This window comes from Pelodiscus sinensis, chromosome 1 (genome assembly GCF_052426305.1).
Source record: "Pelodiscus sinensis isolate ZL-2025 chromosome 1, ASM5242630v1, whole genome shotgun sequence".
Classification (NCBI taxonomy): Eukaryota; Metazoa; Chordata; order Testudines; family Trionychidae; genus Pelodiscus; species Pelodiscus sinensis.
In genome coordinates, this window is record NC_143052.1 from 10130608 (window position 1) to 10153091 (window position 22484).

A 22484-nucleotide genomic window follows, 5' to 3' on the forward strand; every position below is an offset into this window, starting at 1 on the left:
GGGCTCAAGGCTGGGACGGAGGGTTGGGATGTGGGGTCTGGGAGGGAGTTTGGGTGCGCAAGGTTCTCAGGACTGGGGTAGGAGGTTGGAATGCAGGAGAAGGTGTGAGATGATTACCTCAGGCAGCTCCCGTTCAGCAGCCCTGGGGGAAGGGGAGGTGGCCCCACACACTGCCCTGGCACGCAGGCAGCACCCCTGCAGCTCCCATTGCCTGCAGTACTTCTGCATCTCATGGCCTGGATGCTGCATGGCTAGATGAGGAGGAGGAGGAATAATAATGTTCTGAAGCTGTCCAACAAGCGTTTCTAATAGCAGAAAGCCCTCCACCAAAGCCTCCTATTTGACCAAGTGGAAGTGATTCTCAGTGTGGTTGCTATCCTAGGGATAGCACCTTCAGCCTTCTGCTCTGTCACAGAAGTGAGATTTCTCCACCTGCCTGTGAAATGTGGGACCTTTATCCTGTCCTAGTGTCTCCCCGTGGAACCGCCTTTCTCTCCTCTGTCTTTGCTATCAGGCAGCCTTCCTTCTCAATAACGTCTGAAAGGATGGTGGGTGAGATGGTGGGTGAGTCGCAGGCCTCGGTGGCAAAGTCCCCAAACATATTTTTCCAAAGACCTAAATTTTTGTTGAGGCTTGTTTCTCAGTTTCATCTAAACCAAGCTGTATATTTACCAGTGTTCTCCTTTAACCCAATTTCAAGTCCAGAGGAACAATGACTTCTTGATGTCGGGCAACATGTAGCTTTTAATTTGTATATAACTAGACATTTCCATTCTTTGCTCACCTTTTGGTCTCCTGTGCAGACCAATGGCGGCTCAAGCAATCTCTGCATGGATGATCTCCAACATTACAACATCACATCTAGTAGCTCAGACTGCGATTCTGCGCTAGAGCCCCGTACTTACTTACTCCTCCCCCTCTTCCCAGTACTGTCAGAGCACTGTGAATCAGCTGATTTGCAGGGTTCAGGCTTTGCGGGAGGGGAAGAGCACAAATCAGCCAATTCACGGTGCTCCAAAAGTGCTGAGAGGAAGGAGTAGATAAACACAGTGCTCCAGTGCCCCAGTGCGAGAGGCTTGGGGAAAGGGACAGAGAAGGGGTGCTTGGGCCATTTGCAGGTGGAACCCCAGTGGGCTGCATGCAGCCCTCAAGCCACCCACCACTAGATTTCAATCATTTGGCCTGCTAAGATGAAGGAGGGCCATTCATGTGATCCACTCTCCGGTCCTGGTTGCCCATTGCTGCTCCACAGGCATTGCTAGGCAAAATTCCCTAAATGGAATACACATTTGCGCCCACATCTCTAAGAACAACAGTTACAGTTCAGGTTGCTAGGGAGCAGGATGTAGGTAGCCTTGCCTAGTGGTCACAGCAGGAATCAGGTCCAGTAGGCAGATCCAATGTCCAGATTGTGAAACAGAATCCAGAGTAAGCACCAGAGTTAAATGCTGGTGACTGTAGTAAGTTGAGGGTCAGTAATATGGAGTCAGCAGGCCTAAGGCCTGCAACATGGAAACAGTATCAGGCCTGCAATCTAGTGAGCAAGACTTTGGTTCAGTAACAGGAGCCAAGAAAGAGGCCCTATTGATAACTGTGAGATTGTGTAAGTTAGGTCGAGCATGGAAGGACACAGGGAGGCACTGGGTACAGACTATGAGCCAAAGGGGAGTAATGGAACATCTTAATAAGAAATTCCCTAAAAACTAATTCACATACCAACCTAGGTTCAGGACCAGGTCGGAATTGACAGCATGAAGGATAGTAAGTAAGCCCCCCTTCCATAAGGTGAGGGGTGGTAACTAGGCAACAGAGGGTAGTAACCTGGTACATAAAGAAATGATGTAAGTTGTTATACCTGTCTATAAAAGGACACCGCAGAGGGTGCTCTCCGGCCGACCTTGGGGGGGGCGCACTAGGCGCCTGAACGGCAGGTGTCATTGCCTAAACTTACAGAACGCACAGTAGCTTAACTTTGACTAACTGCTGTTAATATCTGTTATATGGCAATAGACCTGCCTGGTGTTGGTACCTTGTCAACGTGGGCCATAGTGCCCACTGGTGTAACATTGTACTGATCTCTGTTACCAACTGGTAGAGCTTCGCATTTGACAATAAACCTGCTCAATTGATTTCAAACCTTGTCTACATCTGTCGTTTCCAGGGCCTCTCAGAGATCTCTTGTGTTGACCCAAGTGCACGGGGTCTAACACTCTAGATAAAGGGAGTACCGATTGTTACGCACGCAGCCGAAAGTTTATTATCACCGACGGAGTAGAGGTCCTGCCAGGAGCGCGCCAGGACAACCCTGACCAGATGACGCTGACACTGACAGTCCAGACCACCGAAGGTACCGAGGTACGAAAACACCGAGGTACGACAGTGACCAGTGACAGGGATCAAGCCAAAGTCAGATATAGGAATCAAAGTTGAGCTTCAGAGCAAGGGTCATATATCGAATGTCAGCAGCAGAGTAAAAAGTTGGAGCTAGGGGTCAGTGCCAGGCCTGGTAACCAATGATTGGAGAGAAGCGTAAGGACAGGGCTGGAGGAGAGGCAAGAAGAGAGCATGGAACAGCAGCACAGGGGGAACTAGGTGCAAAAGCAAGGAGGCAGGAGCAGAGCAGGATTCAGGGACAGGGTTGGATGCAGAATACAGGAAGCACAAACCGGTTCTAATGCTATGGTGCCAGAGAATCACCTAGTTGCTTGGATCCTTCCTGTGCCTCTTTTGGCTGCAGTAGCAATGGAGCTGGGTGAACATACCACCAGGGCTCCTATGGATGGTGCTTTGGCTGAGGATGATGTTCTGATAGCTCCTTGGCCCACCAGGTTTCATCAAGGTATAGAATGCCACACTGCGTCATGGGAAGAAGTTGGAACCTAAACTAAAGAAACATGAGGCATCAGAAGAGGGTCATATGAACTGATACTGAGCCTAGAGAGAACTGCACACGCATCTCACTACTGCCATTTAATACTGTAGCAACTTCTACATGTCATGCTATTTCTGGGTGAAGTGATGTTAAACACTTAAGAGACGGATGGAATGGAAAATTCCTCAGAGTGACTGAGTTATAAGTTACTATATGAGCCTGTTTTGGCAAATCATTTGGATAAAATGGTGGCAGGTACCAATGTGCAGTTCCTTCAACTCCAGGGTCAAATAATTAATCGGCAAATTCTGATGGACGTGAAAGCGGCAAAATATTCTGCATTTGTTGTTCTGCTGGACACTGGATTTGTTCACCTATAGAATAAATGTTTTTAATTCTTCAGTATGTAAAACCAGATTAAGAAGAAGCTTCTATTAAAAAATCTTTCCTTGCATTCCTGTGCCTCAAAGCTTCTACTAAAGGAGAACTTGCTGAAACTGCTTTGACGCAGCTAGAAGACATAAGTCTTACAAGAACATTGCAGAACCCAATGTTATGATAATGATCCATACTTGGTGGTGATGGGGGACTTCAATTATCCAGACATCTGTCGGGGAAATAGCACAGCAGGGCACAGAATATTCCACAAATTCTTGGAATACATTGGAGACATTTTTTTTATTTCAGGAGCTGGAGAAAGTTGCTAGGGAAGAGTCTATTCTAGATTTGATTTTGATGAATAGGGAAGAACTGGCTGGTAATTTGAAAATACAAGTGTCCATGAAATGGTAGCATTCAAAATCTGAAGGCATGGTAAGAAGGAACAGCAAAATAAAGACAATGGATTTGAAGGAGGCAGATTTTAGTGAACTTTGTCAGTGTTTCAAAGAGTTTGCCCATGTCCTTAATGTTGTCTGTCTCACTGCATAGGAAAGATGAGAAGTGTGATGAATGGAAGGGATACTACCTTTTCTGGATATCCCCACCATTCAGTTAACTACATTGACTGTAAGGTTAAAACATAGACCCTTCCTAGAGTCTCCAGGAATGCTAGGAAAGCAGGAAGTGTTGGCCGGGAGAGCCAATGAAAACAGTGTGGGTTTTTAATTAGAAACAGTGATCTTCCTGTGGCAGTCTTTGTGTGACCAGAGCAACGCTGAGAGTGATGAGTTATGTCAGAAAGCAGGACATGGAGGATTCAGCAACATCCATGTCTTGGGAAGGACTAAATCTTTGAACGGCAGATATGTGAGTAGAACAGGGACTGTTTAGTCAGATGTGATCAGATTATTTTGGGGTTTTTTGGACTTCTTTGTGCTGAGCCTATGTGACCCCCTCCAGCCCATATAGTTTATTTTTTAAACTGAATCCCTGGGAAGTAGTCCTCTGTGCTTTTCATCTTTTTTCAGTTGCTCTTTAACCTCTAGCAACCAAATAATGTTTTAACGGGTATTTTTCTTTGTTTTGTTAATAAGAATAATATTTTTAAGACCATTATCTGATTCCTATGTCCTAGAAGGCAAGAAGTTCTGTATGCACATGCCTAAAACTGCAAGACATTTACAGGGGGGTTTTAAGCTCTCCCCAGAGGGAGGGTTAAAGAACTTGAGGGTACCCCACAGAAAGAAATTCCCAAGTGCATCTTCCTGGGTTCTCAAAGGGGTTATTGCATTTGGGTGGTGACAGCGATACCTTCCAAGGTCGGGGAATCTGTGATCTTGGGGAGTTTGGTGTTTTTTAAACAGAAGTCTTTAGTGGCAAGGTATTTTAGTCTCTTGTGGGCCCTCACCTTCTGCACTCAAATTGCCAGAGTAGGGAACAGTCTTGACAGGAAGAATGGCAAGACACCACCCTGGATTAACCAGGAGATCTTCAATCATCTAAAAATCAAAAAAGAGTCCTACAAAATGTGGAAACTGGGTCAAAGTACAAAGGATGAATATAAACAAATACTACAAGTATGTAGGGACAAATTTAGAAAGACTAAGACACAAAACAGGTTCAAACTAAAATAAAGGGTAACAAAAAAAAATTCTCCAAATAGATTAGGAGCAAGAAGAGAACTAAGCATAGGGTAGGACTGTTACTCCATGAGGGAGGAAAAGTAACAGAAAATTTGGAAACGGCAGAGGTGCTTAATGACGTCTTTGTTCAGTTTTCACTAAGAAGGTTGGTGATGATTAGATGTCTAACATTGAGAATGCCAGTAATATGAGGTAGGATCAGGGATTAAATTGGGGAAAGAACTAGTTAAACATTACTTGGACAAATTATGTCTTCAAGTCACTAGGGCCTGATGTAATGCATCCCAGAATATTCAAAGAGCTGACTGAATAGAAATCAGAGCCATTAGCAATTGTTTGGGAAGTCATGGTATACAGGAGAGATTCCAGAAGACTGGCACCATGTTTGTCCTTTTCCAATCTATAAAAATGGAAATAAGGACAACCTGGGACATTACAGACCAGACTACTGTACTCAAAAAGAAAATGGATCAAATAATCAAGCAATAAATTTGCAAACTCCTAGAAGATAAGTAACAGTCAGCATGAATTCGCCGAGAACAAAGCATGTCAAACCAACTATTCAGTGCAAGCCTCTGCGTCAAAAATCCTAAGAGAAGCTTCTCTGATTGTAAGCATTTGAACACCATGGCAGGCTAACATGAAAACTCACCACAGCATCATCAAAGTTGGAGGTCTTTTGAGATGCGTATAAAGCATGGTACTGGAATTGACAATGGACTTAAAAAGCACTATATCTGCAGAAAAGGAGAAGTGGCAAACAGTGCGAAAAATAATCCTTACGTTCTGTGCCAGAAAAATCTAACACTACAGAGTTCTGATAACGTAATTCACCACCAATCCTACTCAGGAATATTCCTCAATTTGCTTAAAATGATTAGCCATTACAGCCCACAGTTAGTGGTTCATATTTCAAATCACATTAAGAAAAAATTTTCTGTTTTTCACCATCAATTCAGGGGATGGCATCTGGTCCCTGGGCCTAAGATTCCCCACCCTTGGTATAGTGGCATGCTGGCAAGACTGACACAATTGAACACTCTGGCTAGCAGCACAGTCACTGAATTTAGTAGGAGTTCACACAGATGGTTCTTTTGTGCAGATGGTATTATTTTTTCTGGAACTCTTCAGAGACTTTAATTTTTGTGTTAGTTTCACAAGCAGATGGGAAATCTTAATCAATATTCTTAAAATCGTGCTCAACAGTCATCGTGCCACCCGGCAGTCATTAAAAGCCCAGTCTATTGAGGCCCGAAGATGACAACTGTGAGGTGTTCTCCAGGCATTGCACAAAATATCCAAATAGATTTCATGTCCAGAAACAGTTTCCACAGCCCAGAGCCTCATGCTGCAAAATAATTTCAAGTTCATCTGCACGCTGCTTATGGGGTGCTAAATTTTAAGGAATATTGACTGTTGAGGCAGCCACAGGATTATCTGTTGACCAAGCTGCAAAACTGATAAATGGACTGCAGAACCGACTGCAACGTTTACATGATGATGCAGTAATGAAGAATGCAAATAAATACACTCAATCCGTGGATCCTTTTTTGGAATTTCCTGAAGAGAAGAGTAGGAAGTTAAGAAGACACGGATGAAGCCCAAGATGAGGGTTTCAATATCAACCCTGAGCAGGCTTTCAAAGTACTATTTACTAATGTTATTAACACACTGAATGCACAACTCCAGCGGTGAAACAAGACACTGTCCGGGTATGTCTACACTACAACGTTAGTTCGAACTAACGGACGTTAGTTCGAACTAACATTCATAGCCGCTACACTAGCGCTCCGCTAGTTCGAATTTGAATCGAACTAGCGGAGCGCTTAGTTCGAACTAGGTAATCCTCATTTTACGAGGATTAAGCCTAGTTTGAACTAGCTAGTTCGAATTAAGGGGTGTGTAGCCCCTTAATTCGAACTAGTGGGAGGCTAGCCCTCCCCAGCTTTCCCTGGTGGCCACTCTGGCCAACACCAGGTAAACTCTATGCCCCCCTCCCGGCCCCGGACCCCTTAAAGGGCCACGGGCTGGCTACGGTGCCCATGCCAGGTGCAAGCCTGCCAGCACCCAGCCAGCAGACCCTGCACCTGGCACGGCACAGAGCCACCCACCCGATGTCCCCCAGCCCACCCCCTCTTCCCGGGACCAGGCTGGCGGCTCCCGGGAGCTTGCCCTGGACCGCAAGAGGCAGGCACCTTCCTGGGCTAGTGCGGACATCATGGACCTCGTCCACGATCTCCGCACTAGGCACAGGAAAGTGGCCGTCTAGGGCAGGAGAGCTGCCAGCCTGGCCACCCAGGAGCAGGTGTGCATGAAAATCAAGGGGGTCCACTGAGACCCCCGACCCTGAGCCCTGAGCTTACAATGGCCGTCCTGGGTCAGACCAAAGGTCCATCTAGCCCAGTAGCCTGTCTGCCGACAGCGGCCAACCCTAGGGACCCTGGAGGGGATGGACCGAAGACAGTGACCAAGCCATTTGTCTCGTGCCATCCCTTTCCAGCCTTCCACAAACTTTGGGCAGGGACCCCACTCCTACCCCCTGGCTAAGACTACTCCATGGACCCAACCTCCATGACTTGATCTCACTTCCCTTTCAACTCTGTTGTAGTTGTAGGCTTCACAGCCTCCTGCAGCAAGGAGTTCCACAGGTTAACTATTTGCTTTCTGAAGAACAACAACTTGCTCTTACTAGTTTCAAGCCTGCTACCCAGTCCTTTCCTTTGGTGTCCTCTAGTCCTTCTTTATGGGAACTCATGAAGAACTTTTATGAATGCACCCTCTCTACCCAACCCCTGCTTTTAGAGACCTCTATCCTGTCCCCCCTCCATCTCCTCTTTTCTAAGCTGAGAAGTCCCAGTCTCTGTAGCCTCTCTTCATCTGGGACCTGTTCCCAACCCCTGATCATGTTAGTTGCCCTCCCCTCTCCCAGCCTTTCTCTTCCCCTCTCCCACCTCCTTTTCCCAGTCTCCCCCAGTTTTGTTCAATAAAGACAGAGTCAATGTTGGAAGAAACGTTATCTTTATTTTGTACATCAATAAGAAGGGGGGCTAGGGAAGGGTAAGTGGAAGGAGGTGAGGGAGGAATGGGGCACGAGCCCCCGATGGGGAGGACTGGGCTGGCTCTGCGGGCTTCTGGGGGTGGAAGCTCTCCTGCAGCCCCCCGATTGCCTCCTCTCCCCAGATGGCAGCCTGCGGCAAGTGCAGCCGGGCTGATGGCCGAGTGGTGTGATGTGCCCAGTGTGGGTACTCCGGGCAATCCAAGCCAGGACTGCTTTGCAAGCGGGGCACCCCTTAGAACTGTGTGTCCGCGGTGGGGGTCGGGACCCTTTAAGCGCAGCCCTCGGCTAGCCTGAGACAGCATCTCCACGCTCTAAGTCCTCCTCTGATGCCCTGCCGGCACTGCTTCCGGCCATCCTTAAGCCCTGTTCAGAGTCCACTCAATGTGGACTTGCTAGTTCGAATTAGCAAAACGCTAATTCGAACTAGTTTTTAGTTCTAGACGCGTTAGTTCGAATTAGCTTAGTTCGAATTAACTAATTCGAACTAAGTTAGTTTGAATTAGCGCTGTAGTGTAGACATACCCTCCGTGATTTCAGGCTTTGACATCCTTACCTGGCCTGCCCTCTTAAACATTTTTAAGAGGGTTTTTAAGTCCTGGCTTGACAAAGTCCTGGCTGGGATAATTTAGGGTACATCCATGATGCAGTGTTTTTCCGGAGTAACAGCCGTTATTCTGGAAGAACAATTCTACCAGTGCAATTGCGTTATTTCAACAAAATGTTGAAATAACGGAGGGCTTTTTCCAACAGCGGTAACCCTCATTTTACGAGGAATAAGGCTTTTTGAGAAAAAGTTTTTCAGAAAAAGAGTGTGGATGCAGAAGAGGGAGTTCTGTCAAGAAAAGAGGCCCCTAGGAATAACACAGGTGCCCTGCAGGCCACTTTGTCCACACTCATCACAACTCTATAGTTCCTGTCTCCTGGCAGCTCTTAAAGCCGCAATCACCTGGGACAGGGCTTGTGGCAGGAAGCCGGCCCTGAGAGCTTATTCGGAAAGAAGCTTGCAGCTTAGATGTAGCCTTAGTTAGGGTTATGCAATTGATGTAGCTTAATTTGCGTAGCTTATTTCAAGTTAAGCCCTGCTGTGTAGATGCACCTTTAAGCTATGTCTACACTGCTGGTTTTGCCAGCAGTGAGTATGCAAATGAGGCGCAGATTAGCGTGTTGCTGCACCGCATTGGCTGCCTTAAAAGGTCAATGCCTGCTCTGCTCTTAGAAAGGAAAACACGGTGGCCATGGCTTTTTTTTTCCTCAATCAAACACGGCTGCTCTTTATCTGTAATGGGTTGGCCACTCCTGCCTTATCACTTTCACAGACACGTAGATAAGTTGTACACCTGTGTTGCCTTTGCCTCTCTCATGCTGGGGTTCTTCAGCCCTTAGTGCATGTTACAACAACTTGAAGGTTGGCCTAACTAGTGCCTTAGGTGTTATGGTCCCTATGTGCTGTTATAAAAGCCAAGGGCATAACAACGCCCCAACCTGCCTTCTCCCAGCTGCAGCACACAGGCTGTCTTAGAGGCTCCTGCAAGTTCTGTCCCTGAGCTGGCTCTGCCATGTATACTTATTAGGGGTTCTTCTACATCCTGATAATTCCTTTGGGGGGCTGTTATGGAACTTTTTCAGACCTTACACACCAGCTCTGCTGGCATATATGAGCCATTATGTGCTGTTAAATTTGGCCCAAGAGACAGGGCAATGTTATGGTCCTATTATCCTTCTTTACATGTAACTTGTTTGGGGTTTTTTTCTTCTTATGTCTGACCTAACTACTGTGTATTGCATCAGTAGTATTTCCTCTTGATACTTTAACTGGGATGATTAAACAGCACAATATTAGCAGGTTCATCATCTGTGGTCTTCAGTTCCCAGATCAAACATTTTGGGTTTTCCACTTGTATACACCATGGTAACAGCTGGTCTCTCTTATTAAAAAAAAAAAAGTGTTTCTGTGCCTCTGTAGGCAATGTAGTTGTCTTTGGTTTCAAATGTTCTGTTTCCCTGCCTTAGCATTTGTGCATTTGTACTTTGCATCAGGGAGGCAGATCTCAACGGAAGTTAGAAAACTTTTTATCAACACCCTGGAAAGTAAATAGGATTCATTTTACTAACAGCTTTAGCAGTCGCCTGTCTTATTATTTAATTTTCTCCATTCTCATACAGGAGATTTCATTTGGGTTACAAATCCTGATCTCTGATCTTCAGGGCTGAATGGACTGTAGCAGCAATATGCTTAGTCCAGGGGTGGGCAAAATGCAGCCTGTAAGCCAAAATGGCCTGCCAAGCCTCAGCCAGGCGCCGCACCTGCCCTGCACCTGCACGCTGCCCAGAGCAGCTCTGTGAATGCTGTGAGCGCGGGCGGTAGAGGGAGAGAGGCTTCGTGCACTGCCCCCATGCTCAGCACAATCTCTCAGCTTCCATTAGCCGGTTTTCTGTTTGCAGGACAGGCAGTGTGTGACATATCCCTCCCCTTGGCCTCAGAGCAATACACATGGCCTGTCCAGCTGCTCTGAGCAGCGTGCGGGGACATGGAGGGCAGGGCTGCTGGCCGGGAGCCACCCAGGTAAGCACCTCCTGGCCAGAGCCTGCCCCTGACAGACCAGTCTCCCCTCCCCACAACCCTTTGCACCCCTGCTCCTGCTCCCATACTCCCACTCAGACCTGCACCCCAATCTCCTGCCCCAGGTCACAACCCCCTCCTGCCTTAGGTTACAACCAAAACTCTTACACCCGCTCCTGTACCCAAATCCCCTGTCCCATGGCACAACCCCCTCCTTCATTCAAAGTCCTTCCCAGATCCCACACCTCCTCCTGCACCCCTGTGCCTTACCCCAAGTTCCTGTGTGCACCCCATCTTCCTCCGAGACCCCACACCCGTACATTAAAATCATGGAAGAGTGCTGCCTTTGACCATTTTCCAAATTCATGGAGTGCCCCCCAGAGAGAGTGGACCCCCCGAAGGGGCTCACGGCAGAGGCAGGCAGCTGAAGGCCCTGAGAGGCACCGTCCCAGAGGTGGGCACCTCAAGAGAGGGTCACCGCACTGGAGTGGACTCCCTGAGAAAGGGCTGTCTTGCTGCCGCTGGAGAGGAGAGGGCACCCCAAGAGAGGGCACTCCAAGAGAGGGCACCCCAAGAGAGGGTCGCTGCACTGGAGTGGACTCCCTGAGAAAGGGCTGTCTCACTGCTGCTGGAGTGGAGGGGGTTCCCCGAAAAGAGGCTGCTGCACTGGAGGGTGGGGGCTGCTGCACTGGAGGAGCCGAGGGGCCAAGTGTGGGCACGACCTGTGATCTGTGACAGTGGCAAACAGGACCACACTGTAAAATCGTGTACAGTGAAGAAAATGCAGAAGAGTCAGAGGTCAGCTAGCAGTGAGGTTTGGGTTTTTTTTCCCCCAATAAGATGGATAATTGCAGTTCTTCATGTCTGATGAACTGTGTGGAGTGGCATGTATTATCAACTGGTTCACGGCAATGACTTTGGTGCTCTGGGAGTTAGAATGTCTCCCCTTTCTCAGTGTTCTCACTGGGAGACAGCCCAGGTTTCCCTTAATCCTCCACTCCAATTGATTCTTCACTGTTTCACATGCCAACCAAGCAAACCATTAGAATCTGATTTTTCAGTGTTAAGAATTCACTGTTTAGCATGTTTCACACCTGCATTACACACTCCCTATAGACAAACTGTGTTGCACACAACAGAAGATGTGTATAACAAACAGTGACTATCTACATATAGGCACTATGGTCAGGAGGCCATGGGAGACCAAATCCAGGAACTCCAGCACAAACCCTGCTTGGTAGCAGACTTTCATTCTTGATGGGACCAACATGGAAAGATGATGTGTTCTCAGGCCATCAGATAGTGTCTTTGCCTGGGCACAGTCAAAAGTCAATGGCGGATTTGCATCCACAAATTGTTTGTTGTTGGATTCTAGTTTCAGGGCAGAAAAGAAGTATTTCTGGCCAGGGATAAGGAATGGGAACGTTCTACCATCCTACCACCTTTCGGTGTTCAAATAAATCAAGCTGTTCAAGTCAGGGATTCTCCTGGGATACTTCCCACCCCAGTATTCCAGGCCTGATCTCTTAGCTGCACGGACATGGCTATCTTGGTTTTGGGAGAAAGGAAGATTAAACCAGTATTGCAAGACAAGATAATGAAAACACGGTTCTGTGTAAAGGGTGTGGCTCTTGGGTAAATCCCACTTTTTGCAGATGTGTTGTTTATTTCCTTTCCGTGGGTGGAGGGCTTTTCATTTATTATCGCCCTATCTCCCCACATTGCCCACAGGACTGGCTGCTTTCTTCTCTTCAGGTCTTTGCAGTTTAATTCTGTTTTTTCTGTGCATTTGCTACCACACGCTTCCCCTCAGGGACTCCCCTTCTGGTGTTTTGATTAATTGGAACTGTGTCTGCACAACTTATGAGTATTGATTTTGTGAAATGATGTTGTGAAAAACTGCTGCATTGCCTCTGGGCTTCAGTGTTTGTGACACGCTTGTTGCAGGTATGCACCAGACTGATGCAATAGGAGGATGCTTGGGACTAATGATTATACTTTGGGGAAAATATCTGGGACAAAGGATCGGCTGCATCACCAGAAAACTAGTGTAGCTGACTTCTCTGGAGGGACAGCAGAAGGTAGGAGCAGTGGAAACTTGCAAGGAGGAGATCATAAGATGAACAAAGGTGGGGCTTAAACAAAGAAACACCCAAGAATAGGGGCCAGACAGGAAGAGGAAATGTGGCGCAAAGTCTCAGAGGCTGGGTAAGGGTCCAGCAGGGAAAAGTCACCCAGCATGCAATAGCCATGAGCTCCGGACCACCAGTCTGAGCTGGACACCCGCCAGGTTCAGGGGAACGAGGGCAGGGCCTTGGGGTGGAGCATGCTTCTAGAGAGGTGTACAGGCAGTCCCTGAGTTACGCGGATCCGACTTATGTTGGATCCGCAGTTACGAATGGGGCTTTTCTCGCCCCGGAGGACGGGAGCGGCGGGACGCCCAGATGCGCCGCGGTCCGCCGCCACCGTCCTCCGGGGCGAGAAAAGCTGCTCTCCGTCTCCCTGGTCTGCAGGGAGATGGGGAGCAAAGCCTTGGAGCACACCCGCAGCGGGACAGCCAGGGCGCGCTTGAGCTGTCCCCCTGCGGGCGTGCTCCAAGGCTTTGCTCCCCATCTCCCGACCAGCAGACCAGGGAGATGGGGAGCAAAGCCTCGGAGCACGCCAGCAGTGGGACAGCCGCGGTGCACCTGGACTGTCCCTCTGCCTGCATGCTCTGCGGCTTTGCTCCGCGTCTCCCAGGTCAGCAGACCAGGCAGACGGAGCAAAGCCGTGGAGGACTTGGGCGGTCCCGCCACCCCTGTCTCCCTGGTCTGCTGGGTGGGGGGGGGGGGGCAGCTAGTGCCCCCCCCCCCCAGCAGACCAGGCTTTTCTTGCCTACCCCTGGGGTAGAGCAGCTGGGGGCTGCCGGGTTGGTCCCGCAGCGCCGCTCTGGGCACTACTGGAGCAACCCAGCAGCACCCCAGCTGCTCTGCCCCAGGCATCCTGATTCAGCCGCTGCTGGTCAGTTTCAGCAGCGGCTGAATCAGGACGCCTGGGGCCGAGCAGCTGGAGTGCTGCTGGGTTGCTCCAGTAGCGCCGAGGAGCCACGCTACTGGAGCAACCCAGCAGCACCCCAGCTGCTCTGCCCCAGGCATCCCCAAGTCAGCCGCTGCTGAAACTGACTAGGGGCTGACTACAGGAAGCCCGAGGCAGAGTTGCTTTGCCCCAGGCTTCCTGGAATCAGCCGCTGATCAGTTTCAGCAGCAGCTGACTTGGGGACACCTGGGTTTCTTAAGTTGAATCTGTATGTAAGTCAGAACTGGCGTCCAGATTCAGCCGCGGTTGAAACTGATCAGTTTCAGCAGCGGCTGACGCCAGTTCCGACTTACATACAGATTCAACTTAAGAACAAACCTGCAGTCCCTATCTTGTAAGTAACCCGGGGACTGCCTGTATAGTTTTCTTTAATGCAGCTACTCAAACATATTCCTTGTACTTCTAAAACAAGCCTCAGATGGAGTATACCTACCAGGAAGTGTCTCTCACTGTCACCATGATGCGAGAAGCAGCTCAGTGAATTGCTTATAGCAGTGCTGCTCAAACTATGGGTTGTGATCCCAAAGTGGTCATGAAATGGGGTCGTCAGGGCTGATGTTATACTTGCTGAGGCTGGAGGCTTCAGCTTTGGGCATTCCTGCCTGGATGGGGTTTGGGCTTTGGCCTTCCTGCCCAGGGTAGCAAAGCTCAGGCAGGCCCAGGCTTTGGTCCCCCTCCTCTTCTGGGGTCACATAGTAATTTTGGTTGTCAGAAGGGGGTTGTGGTGCAACAGAGTTTGAGAACCACTGATCTATAGTCATGGGTCCAAAACATCTTCCTGCTGACAGGTAATCAGGTAGTGGACTTCCTGACTTGGATTATGAACTCTTTGGGACAGAGTGTTTTTGTTGTTTGTACAGCACCCAGCAGGGTCCTGGTCCATGTCTAAGGGTCCTAGGCACTAAGGTAATACAAATAAATAAATGAACATTCATATAATAATAGAGTTTTTAAAGTTTTTTTTTCCTTTTTGCGTAGAGGATGAATTTTTTCTGTTTCCTTCACATGGTTCATGAGACGTGTTTTGTGACCTTTTTCATTAGAAGTGTCTATCCTGGAGGCCTCACCAGTTTTCATACACAGACATCAGGTTTCTTGCTTAGTGGTTTTGCTTATGATTACAACTCAGTCTAGCTGAAAAGGGAAAACAAAATCCCTTCTGAGTATTTCCTAGTCCTGGCCTATATTTGCTTCTGTAAATTTTTCATTTCAACATAAAGAATTTTTAAAATGTACTTATTACCAGTACTTTTTTCCTCAGAGGAAATGGTGTAAGGCATTGACAAATGTCTCAAATGCTATTTATTCTTTCGTCTTGCTTGGTGATTAGGCTGGCTGTCAGGCTGACTACACCTAATTCCTGGAACCCTGGATGATGGATTCTTATAAAGCAAAGACTTCAGAACTGACTAAGCACTTCTGCAAGATCAGCCATCAAGCTGGTAACAACATGGACTTGTTGAGACTAACAGTGTCTTCATTCAGCTGATCTATATCCAGAAATACATAGCAGCCTCTTGCAATGATAGAGCAGCGGTTTTCAGACTATAGGCCACAACCCTGTCAGGCACTGGGTCTCATTGCTGCAGGGGGATCAGGTGACCAGCGGGGTTGCTAAGGCAGCTCCCTGCCTGTCCTAGCACTGCAGTCTGCGCTGTGGCCAGCAATAGGCTCAGCTCCTGGGGTGGGGGAGAGTGCACAGAGCTCCACACACTGCCCCTGCCCTGATCACTAGCTCTGCACTCCCTTTGGCTGGGAACCTGCTGCTGGCTGCTTCTGGGGCGCAGCATGGTCTGCTGCCTTAGCACCCCCACTGCACCACTGACCAGGAGCTCCTCCGGCCCCAGCCCTTACCTCCCCTCATCAAAGCCAGAGCCCCCTCCCACACCCCAAAACTCTCATCTTCAGCCCTACCGTGGATCCCACACTCTAGTCAAATTATGTTGGGTCACGGGCACCACCGATTTTCTTCAACTGAGTCACGAGAAAAAAGGTTTGAAAACCGCTGTGACAGATGACTCAGTAAATTGCTTCAGGTTCTGGCTTGCAAGTGGCAGAATGTTTTACTACAGGGTCATCAATTCCTGTGCATTAAGACACTGTAATAGAGAGGTGACACAGAAATATTGGAATAAAATGTACTGTATTTTACATATGGTACATACAGAAAATAAAATTATCTTTCCTCACAACTGTCTTCACCTTGTCTAATTGCTGGTGTATCCATGATGTTGTTACAGCCAGATGATTCTTCTCTTTGACTGGCTCACTCCTCTCTCTAATGACTCCGATGCACCAGTTGTTGACTAGCACCGTCCATCTTTCACAGTCATGACAGATCTGTAAAGCTTCCAGTCTCCTTGGAATTCTAGTGCATCTGGCAATGTTTCTGATGGATCTGTCTCTCTTTCTTCCTTTTCCTGGGGGACCTGCAATCTTACCTGATACTACAAGAGCTGGAAATGAGCCACTCAAGTGGGTTCAGGGAAGCAGGAGGAAACAGGAAATCTGAGAAGCTGGTGTTAATCAGTCCAGGCTCCTAGGGGTGCTAGAAAGGTACATAAGAGGCTCCTCCTCCTCTGTCTCCCTGCAGCTCCTGCTGCTTTCTGTTATTCCCTCTCACCCTTTTTCCTGCCTGCCTGTTATGTCTCTTGTGCCCTCCTTCCTCCAGCACAGCACTCCACCACTTCTGTGCATCCAGGGCAGAGAGAATACATATGTACCAGCAGCAGACACAATTTTCTACACTCTGGGTCCTAGTGGTGCCTCCCTCTCCTCCCCCCCCAGTCTGGCACCTGAGGCGGCCGTCTCAGTTCGCCTCATGGTAAGGCCAGCCCTGTTCCTGACCTTAGCCACAGCAGTGACCATAGCCATCTGTTGAGGCCCCATCCAGTATGTCTACGCAGCAATTAAACACCCATGGCAGCCCCAGGCCAGATGACTCAGGCTTGCAGGGCTGTAGTTGCAGGGCTAAAAATTGCATTGTAGACACTAAGGCTCAGGTGGGAGATCTAGCACCCCATCATAGCCCTAGCAACAATGGAACTATGTTAATGCGCATATATGAGCCAAGAACCTGCTTCTGACAGCATTGCCTGATACTTCCACAACAGGTGGAGGAAGCCAGTTGTTACCACATAACATATGTAGCAGGTTCTTCTTCAAGTGGCCCCGTGGGTGCTCCACTCTAAGTGTCGGGTCCGTCCCGGCGCCACTGATCGGGAGATTTCATAGCCATATCAGGCCGGACTGTGCATGCTCCCTGCGCCGCTGGTCATTCGCGCCCTTTCTAAGGTGCACGGTTCGGCCTCCCCCTGCCAGTTCCTCTCAACCGTCCTCGGTTGCTGACGGGAGCTGGCAATCTCTCTTCAGTCACTTACCATTTCTCTGAAAAAAAAAACCTCGTGTAAATAGTTAAACTTTAGTGTTAGTTAGTTATTAGCCTTTGTTTAGTTAGTCTTCAAAAAAAAAAAGAGAAAAGAAGATCGCAACAGGAGGCCTATCTCCTGTTAGAAATCAGAGCGATAGAAAGGGTCCCAGACTGCTTCAGGGGAAAAGGGTTCTATTCAAGGTACTTCCTAACTCAAAAGAAAATGGGGGTTGGAGACCCATACTCAATCTACGTTATCTGCGGAAGCAGCGATTCAAAATGGTGACTCTGACTACGATCATTCCTTCTCTCGACACCGACAACTGGTTCGCGGCCCTCAGCCTCCAGGATGCCTACTTTCATGTGGCCATACACCCTGCGCACAGGCGATTTCTGCGATTTGTTATAAGCAACGAGCACTTTCAGTATTGCGTCCTTCCGTTTGGGCTGGCTTCAGCCGTTGTCGCCGCCCACCTTCGTCGTCTCGGAGTCATCATATTCTCTTATCAGGATGACTGTCTCATAAAGGGAACATCACAACAGGAGACGACGCAGATGTTTTCAATAGTCAGAGAGACTTTCAACTCACTTGGGCTGATAGTAAACGAACAAAAGTCCACATTAATTCCAACACAGAACATAAAGTTAATAGGAGCAGTTCTCGACTCCCGTGCGGCAAGAGCGTATCTGCCCAGGGACAGATTCCAGGAAATAAAAGACCTGGTCAATCTTCTCCACAAAACCACAACAGTCTCAGCACATACTTGCCTGTGCTTGCTCGGCCACAAGGCTGCAGTCACCTTCGTCGTCCCGCCCGCACGTCTCCATCTAAGAAATCTACAGCACTGGTTGTCAACGGTGTATGTCCCCACAAGACACGACATACACAAGTTAGTTACTCCTCCATCCCATGTGCACGGGTCCCTTCGATGGTGGACGAACCCATTAAACATCCTCACGGGAGTACCGTTTCACCAAGCTCAGCCATTGGTTCAGATAATGTCAGATGCTTCACTCATCGGATGGGGTGCTCACATGGGTGAGGAGCGCATCCAGGGACAATGGTCTCACACCGAGAGATGCCTTCACATCAACCAACTAGAGTTGCGAGCGATCTTTCTAGCATGCAAACACTTCCTCCCCAGTCTGAGAGACAAAAAAGTCAGGGTGTTGACAGACAACATAGCGGCAATGTATTATATAAACAGACAGGGAGGAGCAAGATCACGCTCCCTATGCGCCGAAGCGGTACAATACTGGAATTGGTGCATACAGAACAACATAATCATAACAGCATCGTACTTACCTGGCATAGCCAATGTCATTGCCGATTCCCTCAGCAGACACTTCCCCACGAGTGGGAGGTGAGGCTGGATGTACTTCAGAGAATCTTCCGCAGATGGGGAACGCCCCTGGTAGATCTCTTTGCAACATCCATCAACAAAAAGTGTCGTTTTTTTTGCTCCAGAGCAGGGATCGGCAAAGGATCTCTCGGCGATGCACTCCTGATCAATTGGAAAAAGTTGCTACTGTATGCTTTTCCGCCAACAGTCCTCATTCCCAGAATACGAGAGAAAATCAGGATGGAGAGGGCGACAGTAATTTTAATAGCACCAGCTTGGCCGAGGCAAGCATGGTTTCCGTTCTTACACAAGATGTCACTTCGACCACCATGGCCTCTGCCCTTGTATCAAGATCTCCTCTCTCAAGACCAGGGATCTCTCCTTCACCCCAAACTAGAAGCATTGCACTTGACGGCGTGGCTCCTGACTGGCTTAGACTAGATAAAAAGCTTTGTTCAGGTCAGGTCAGGTCCATATTGATACATAGTAGAAAGACGTCTACGCAAAATACTTACCTGGCTAAATGGCGCAGATACTTCTACTGGTGCCTCCAGAATAACATTCAACCATTGTCTTCTCCTCCACACCAAATTCTCGAATACATTCTTCACCTGCAAAACTTGAAGCTTTCTCTGGCATCCCTCAGAGTTCACTTGGCAGCTATCAGTGCCTTCCATTACCCAATACAGGGTTCTTCGGTATTCTCTCACCCGATAGCTTGGTGAATAGGAATCCAATTAAACAGTATCTTCAGAGAAACAGATTTATAGATGAGCAGATGGATACCTTTACAGAATGACTTGCTGACTGGTTTCTAGTTCTTGGAGATTAAAGGCTGAGTGCTCAAAGGGGGGCAATTAAGTCCATGTTTCAGGCACCTAAATCCCAGTTTTGGCTCTATTAAGCTGCACAAAACTCCTGCTGAAATCCTGTAAGTGCCTAAACTCAGTTGGCATCTAAGGTTTTGCAGTAAAAATTCTTTAAGCTCTAACTCACCCAAAGGGCCTGATCTGGTAGCTATGCACTGAGGCTGCCTGCCAGATCAGAGCCCTAACAGCAAGCTTACACAAAATGGCCAGCAGAGGCAGTGGAGAAGAAGAGCTTCTCTCCTAACTTTTAATACAGCAGTTAAGGTGCATACCTGATATATAGGAAACCCCTTGTTCAAGTTCCCCCTTTACCTGAGGGGGGGAAAGGGCTTAAATAGGGATATGCCACTTCTCAAGTGATTGCTCTAAGCCAGTAATACCTGACTGGTGTGCTATGGCACACAGAAGTGCAGCAGAATTTTTTTGAAACACTACATGTGAGAACAAAACCCTTCTTTTTTAAATTTTAAGTAGTGTCAGAGCTGGATTGCATGCTGTACTTTGCTCATTGGGATGAGATCCCCTTCCATTTCCTGAAGCAAGGTTATGAGGAGTAAAAAATAAAGATGACAGGTCCTAATGAATGCAATTATTGTATCATGGGCCTTTGATGATGATGGCTATAAAAAGACATACAAGTCATGCTCAAGTTTTATATTTACATTTTGAGTTGGGGTAAAAGCTGAAAGAAGCCAGATCTGGAATGGCATTATAATTAATTATATTGCATTTAAAAACAGCAGAGGAATTAGCATACACTTGGGAAGACTATTTTGGGACTGAGAAGAAACTATTATGAATTGCTTGTCATCTCAAAATATGATTCTCAAATGCATGCCACTTCCTTCATTGAACATGCTTTTGTCCAGAGTTCTTATATTTTGCTGCAATGGAAATTTAGTTTAGTTGAAAATGTTAATTCTGGCATAAAAGACAGATTGTGATTCAATGTTTGTTGCCATGGGTGTTTTGACTTTTACCCTACTAACCTTATTCCAGATTTGCTCATAAATATTCATGAGACAAAATGAAGATTGGCCTGTGACAGATGCAACACTGTGCTATGCTCATATGAACTTGATGTTCTGGGAATCATGTGGTGGTCAGTGTGTTTTTCAAATCTTACTGATCTCAAAAGTTACAGTGGTGAATTCTGAATTCTGATCCAAAAATGGACAACTGAAGAAAAAAGATTTTGGCAGTTTCACTTCTACTTGCAGTGATGACGCTGAGCATAAAACTAAGGGCTTGTCTCCTCTATGTGGTGGATTGACACTACAGTGATTGATCCACAGGCGTCAAATTATTGTGTCAGCTTAGACACCATAAATCAATCTACGAGCGTTATCCCATCGACTCCAGTACTTTATCAGGATGAGAAGAATAGCCAGAGTTGACAGGAAAGCAGCAGTTGCTGACCTTACTCCACAGAAGACGGTAAGTATGTCAACTTCAGACACACTATTTGCAAAGCTGATGTCACATAGATTACATGGATGATGGGGTTAGTGTAGACAAGGCCTAAGAAGGTGAAAGTGGTAACCAACACTTTTCTGAGTTCTATCTGCAATATAGATTTTCATCTACAGTGGAATCGTCTTGCCTTCTTCCACAATGTCTTGTGTTTGGGGAAATGTTCTTGAACAATGCCATAGTGAGCTAAAACTACGTCTTACAAGAAAACAGTCACCCCTTGCCAAGAAGGACATAATTGGTTTTAAGCATTTGAAGGATCAGACTGTAAAGCAAGTGTGGTGGTGGTGGATAGACTGTACAACTGTTTCTGACAAAGTGCTGGAAAAAATTGTGTCGTCACTGAGCAGAGACATTAATTTTATCAACTCATGAAGATATCACGAGAGTAAGGTTAGGTGCACATGCAGCTAAGGAAATTGAAACATTTCCCTTTCAGATAATGCAATAAGTCACCGCACTGGTGACATGTCAGGGGATATTGAAATGGTGACCTAATAAAAATTAGTCTGACTGTGAGAGTCAACTGAAAATACTTGTCACGGTCTGTACAATAAAGTTAATGATGTTAGAGCAGCTTCATTGTTAGAGGGAAAGAAGTTTTCCTCTCAATGTTTCTTGACCCTGAAAGTAAAAGGGGCATTAGGTCTATTTTAGATCCAAGAGAATTAAACAAATTCCTAGAGAAATCAGAATTCCAGATGGTTGCTCTAGCTTCCCTCATTCCTTCCCTGGAGCCCAGGGATGCTGCTCGCATCTTAAAGATGCTTCCTTTCATGTGGCAATACCTCAGCACCCTGGAAAACTTGTAAGATTTCCCCATCCACGGATTATCCATTCTCAGTGATTCCCTTTGATCTCTCAACTGCCCCTCTGTATTTATAAATGACAGTGGTAGCAGCACAACTTTGGAGGTCAGCAGTACACATCTTCTCTTACCTGGCTCACTGGTGGGTAAGAGGCCAATCCAGGTTGCAGATGTAGTCCGGCATAAACATAGTTTGATCTATTTTTGATTTAGGCAGCCTACTGATCAGCATGGAGAAGTCAGTCCTGTCTTCAGGACAGAAAATGGAATTTATCAGGGGTGGCTCCACACTTTATGTGGGTGCAGGGCAGCAGAAAGTGCTCGTGTTGCCCTCATGAGTACCGTTAAGGGAAAAGTCTCAGACAGCTGTGCACTGGAGCCCACAATTATTTACAGTGCAATGAAGATGTGCAACACATCTGGAACAGCAGCAGTTACTGAAAGGGCAGTCACTGTTTCTTGGCTGCTTTGCTTTACATTTTCAAAGATTCTTAAGCGACTCTTTTGAAAATGGGACATAGTCATGTAGGTGCTTTGGAAAATGTTACACTTTGTGTAGTGATGTTTCAGGGAATACCTTTGTTTTCCAAAAAACCCCACTGACAAACAAAACTCCCATCTCTTGCTTTGTCTCTGTTTCAGTATTGCCAACATAAAAAGTTCAAAAATCTTGAGTCAGACCATACACCAGATCAGGAGGGTTGGCCTTCCAAATCTTCAGTGTACATATGGTGGGTTTTAGTCTGTCTTTGGACTCTCTTGCCCCACCATGTGAGAGAGAGAGACAGAGAGAGTGTGTCTTTCCTGCTCTCCCAAATGTATTGATCAAGGTGATTTTGGCCCCACCTTCAGGAGCTCTTGACTGAGCAGAGGTAGCTCCAGGGGTTCTTCACCCCTTTCCACACCTGGTGTTGCAGGGAACCAGAGGGGCAAAGCAGAATGACCCGTTTTTTCCACAGGGGATGGGGGGAGGGGTGAATAGGGCCACTCTGAGCTGTTGGGCTCTTTCTGATCCCCTCCTGTAAGAACGGT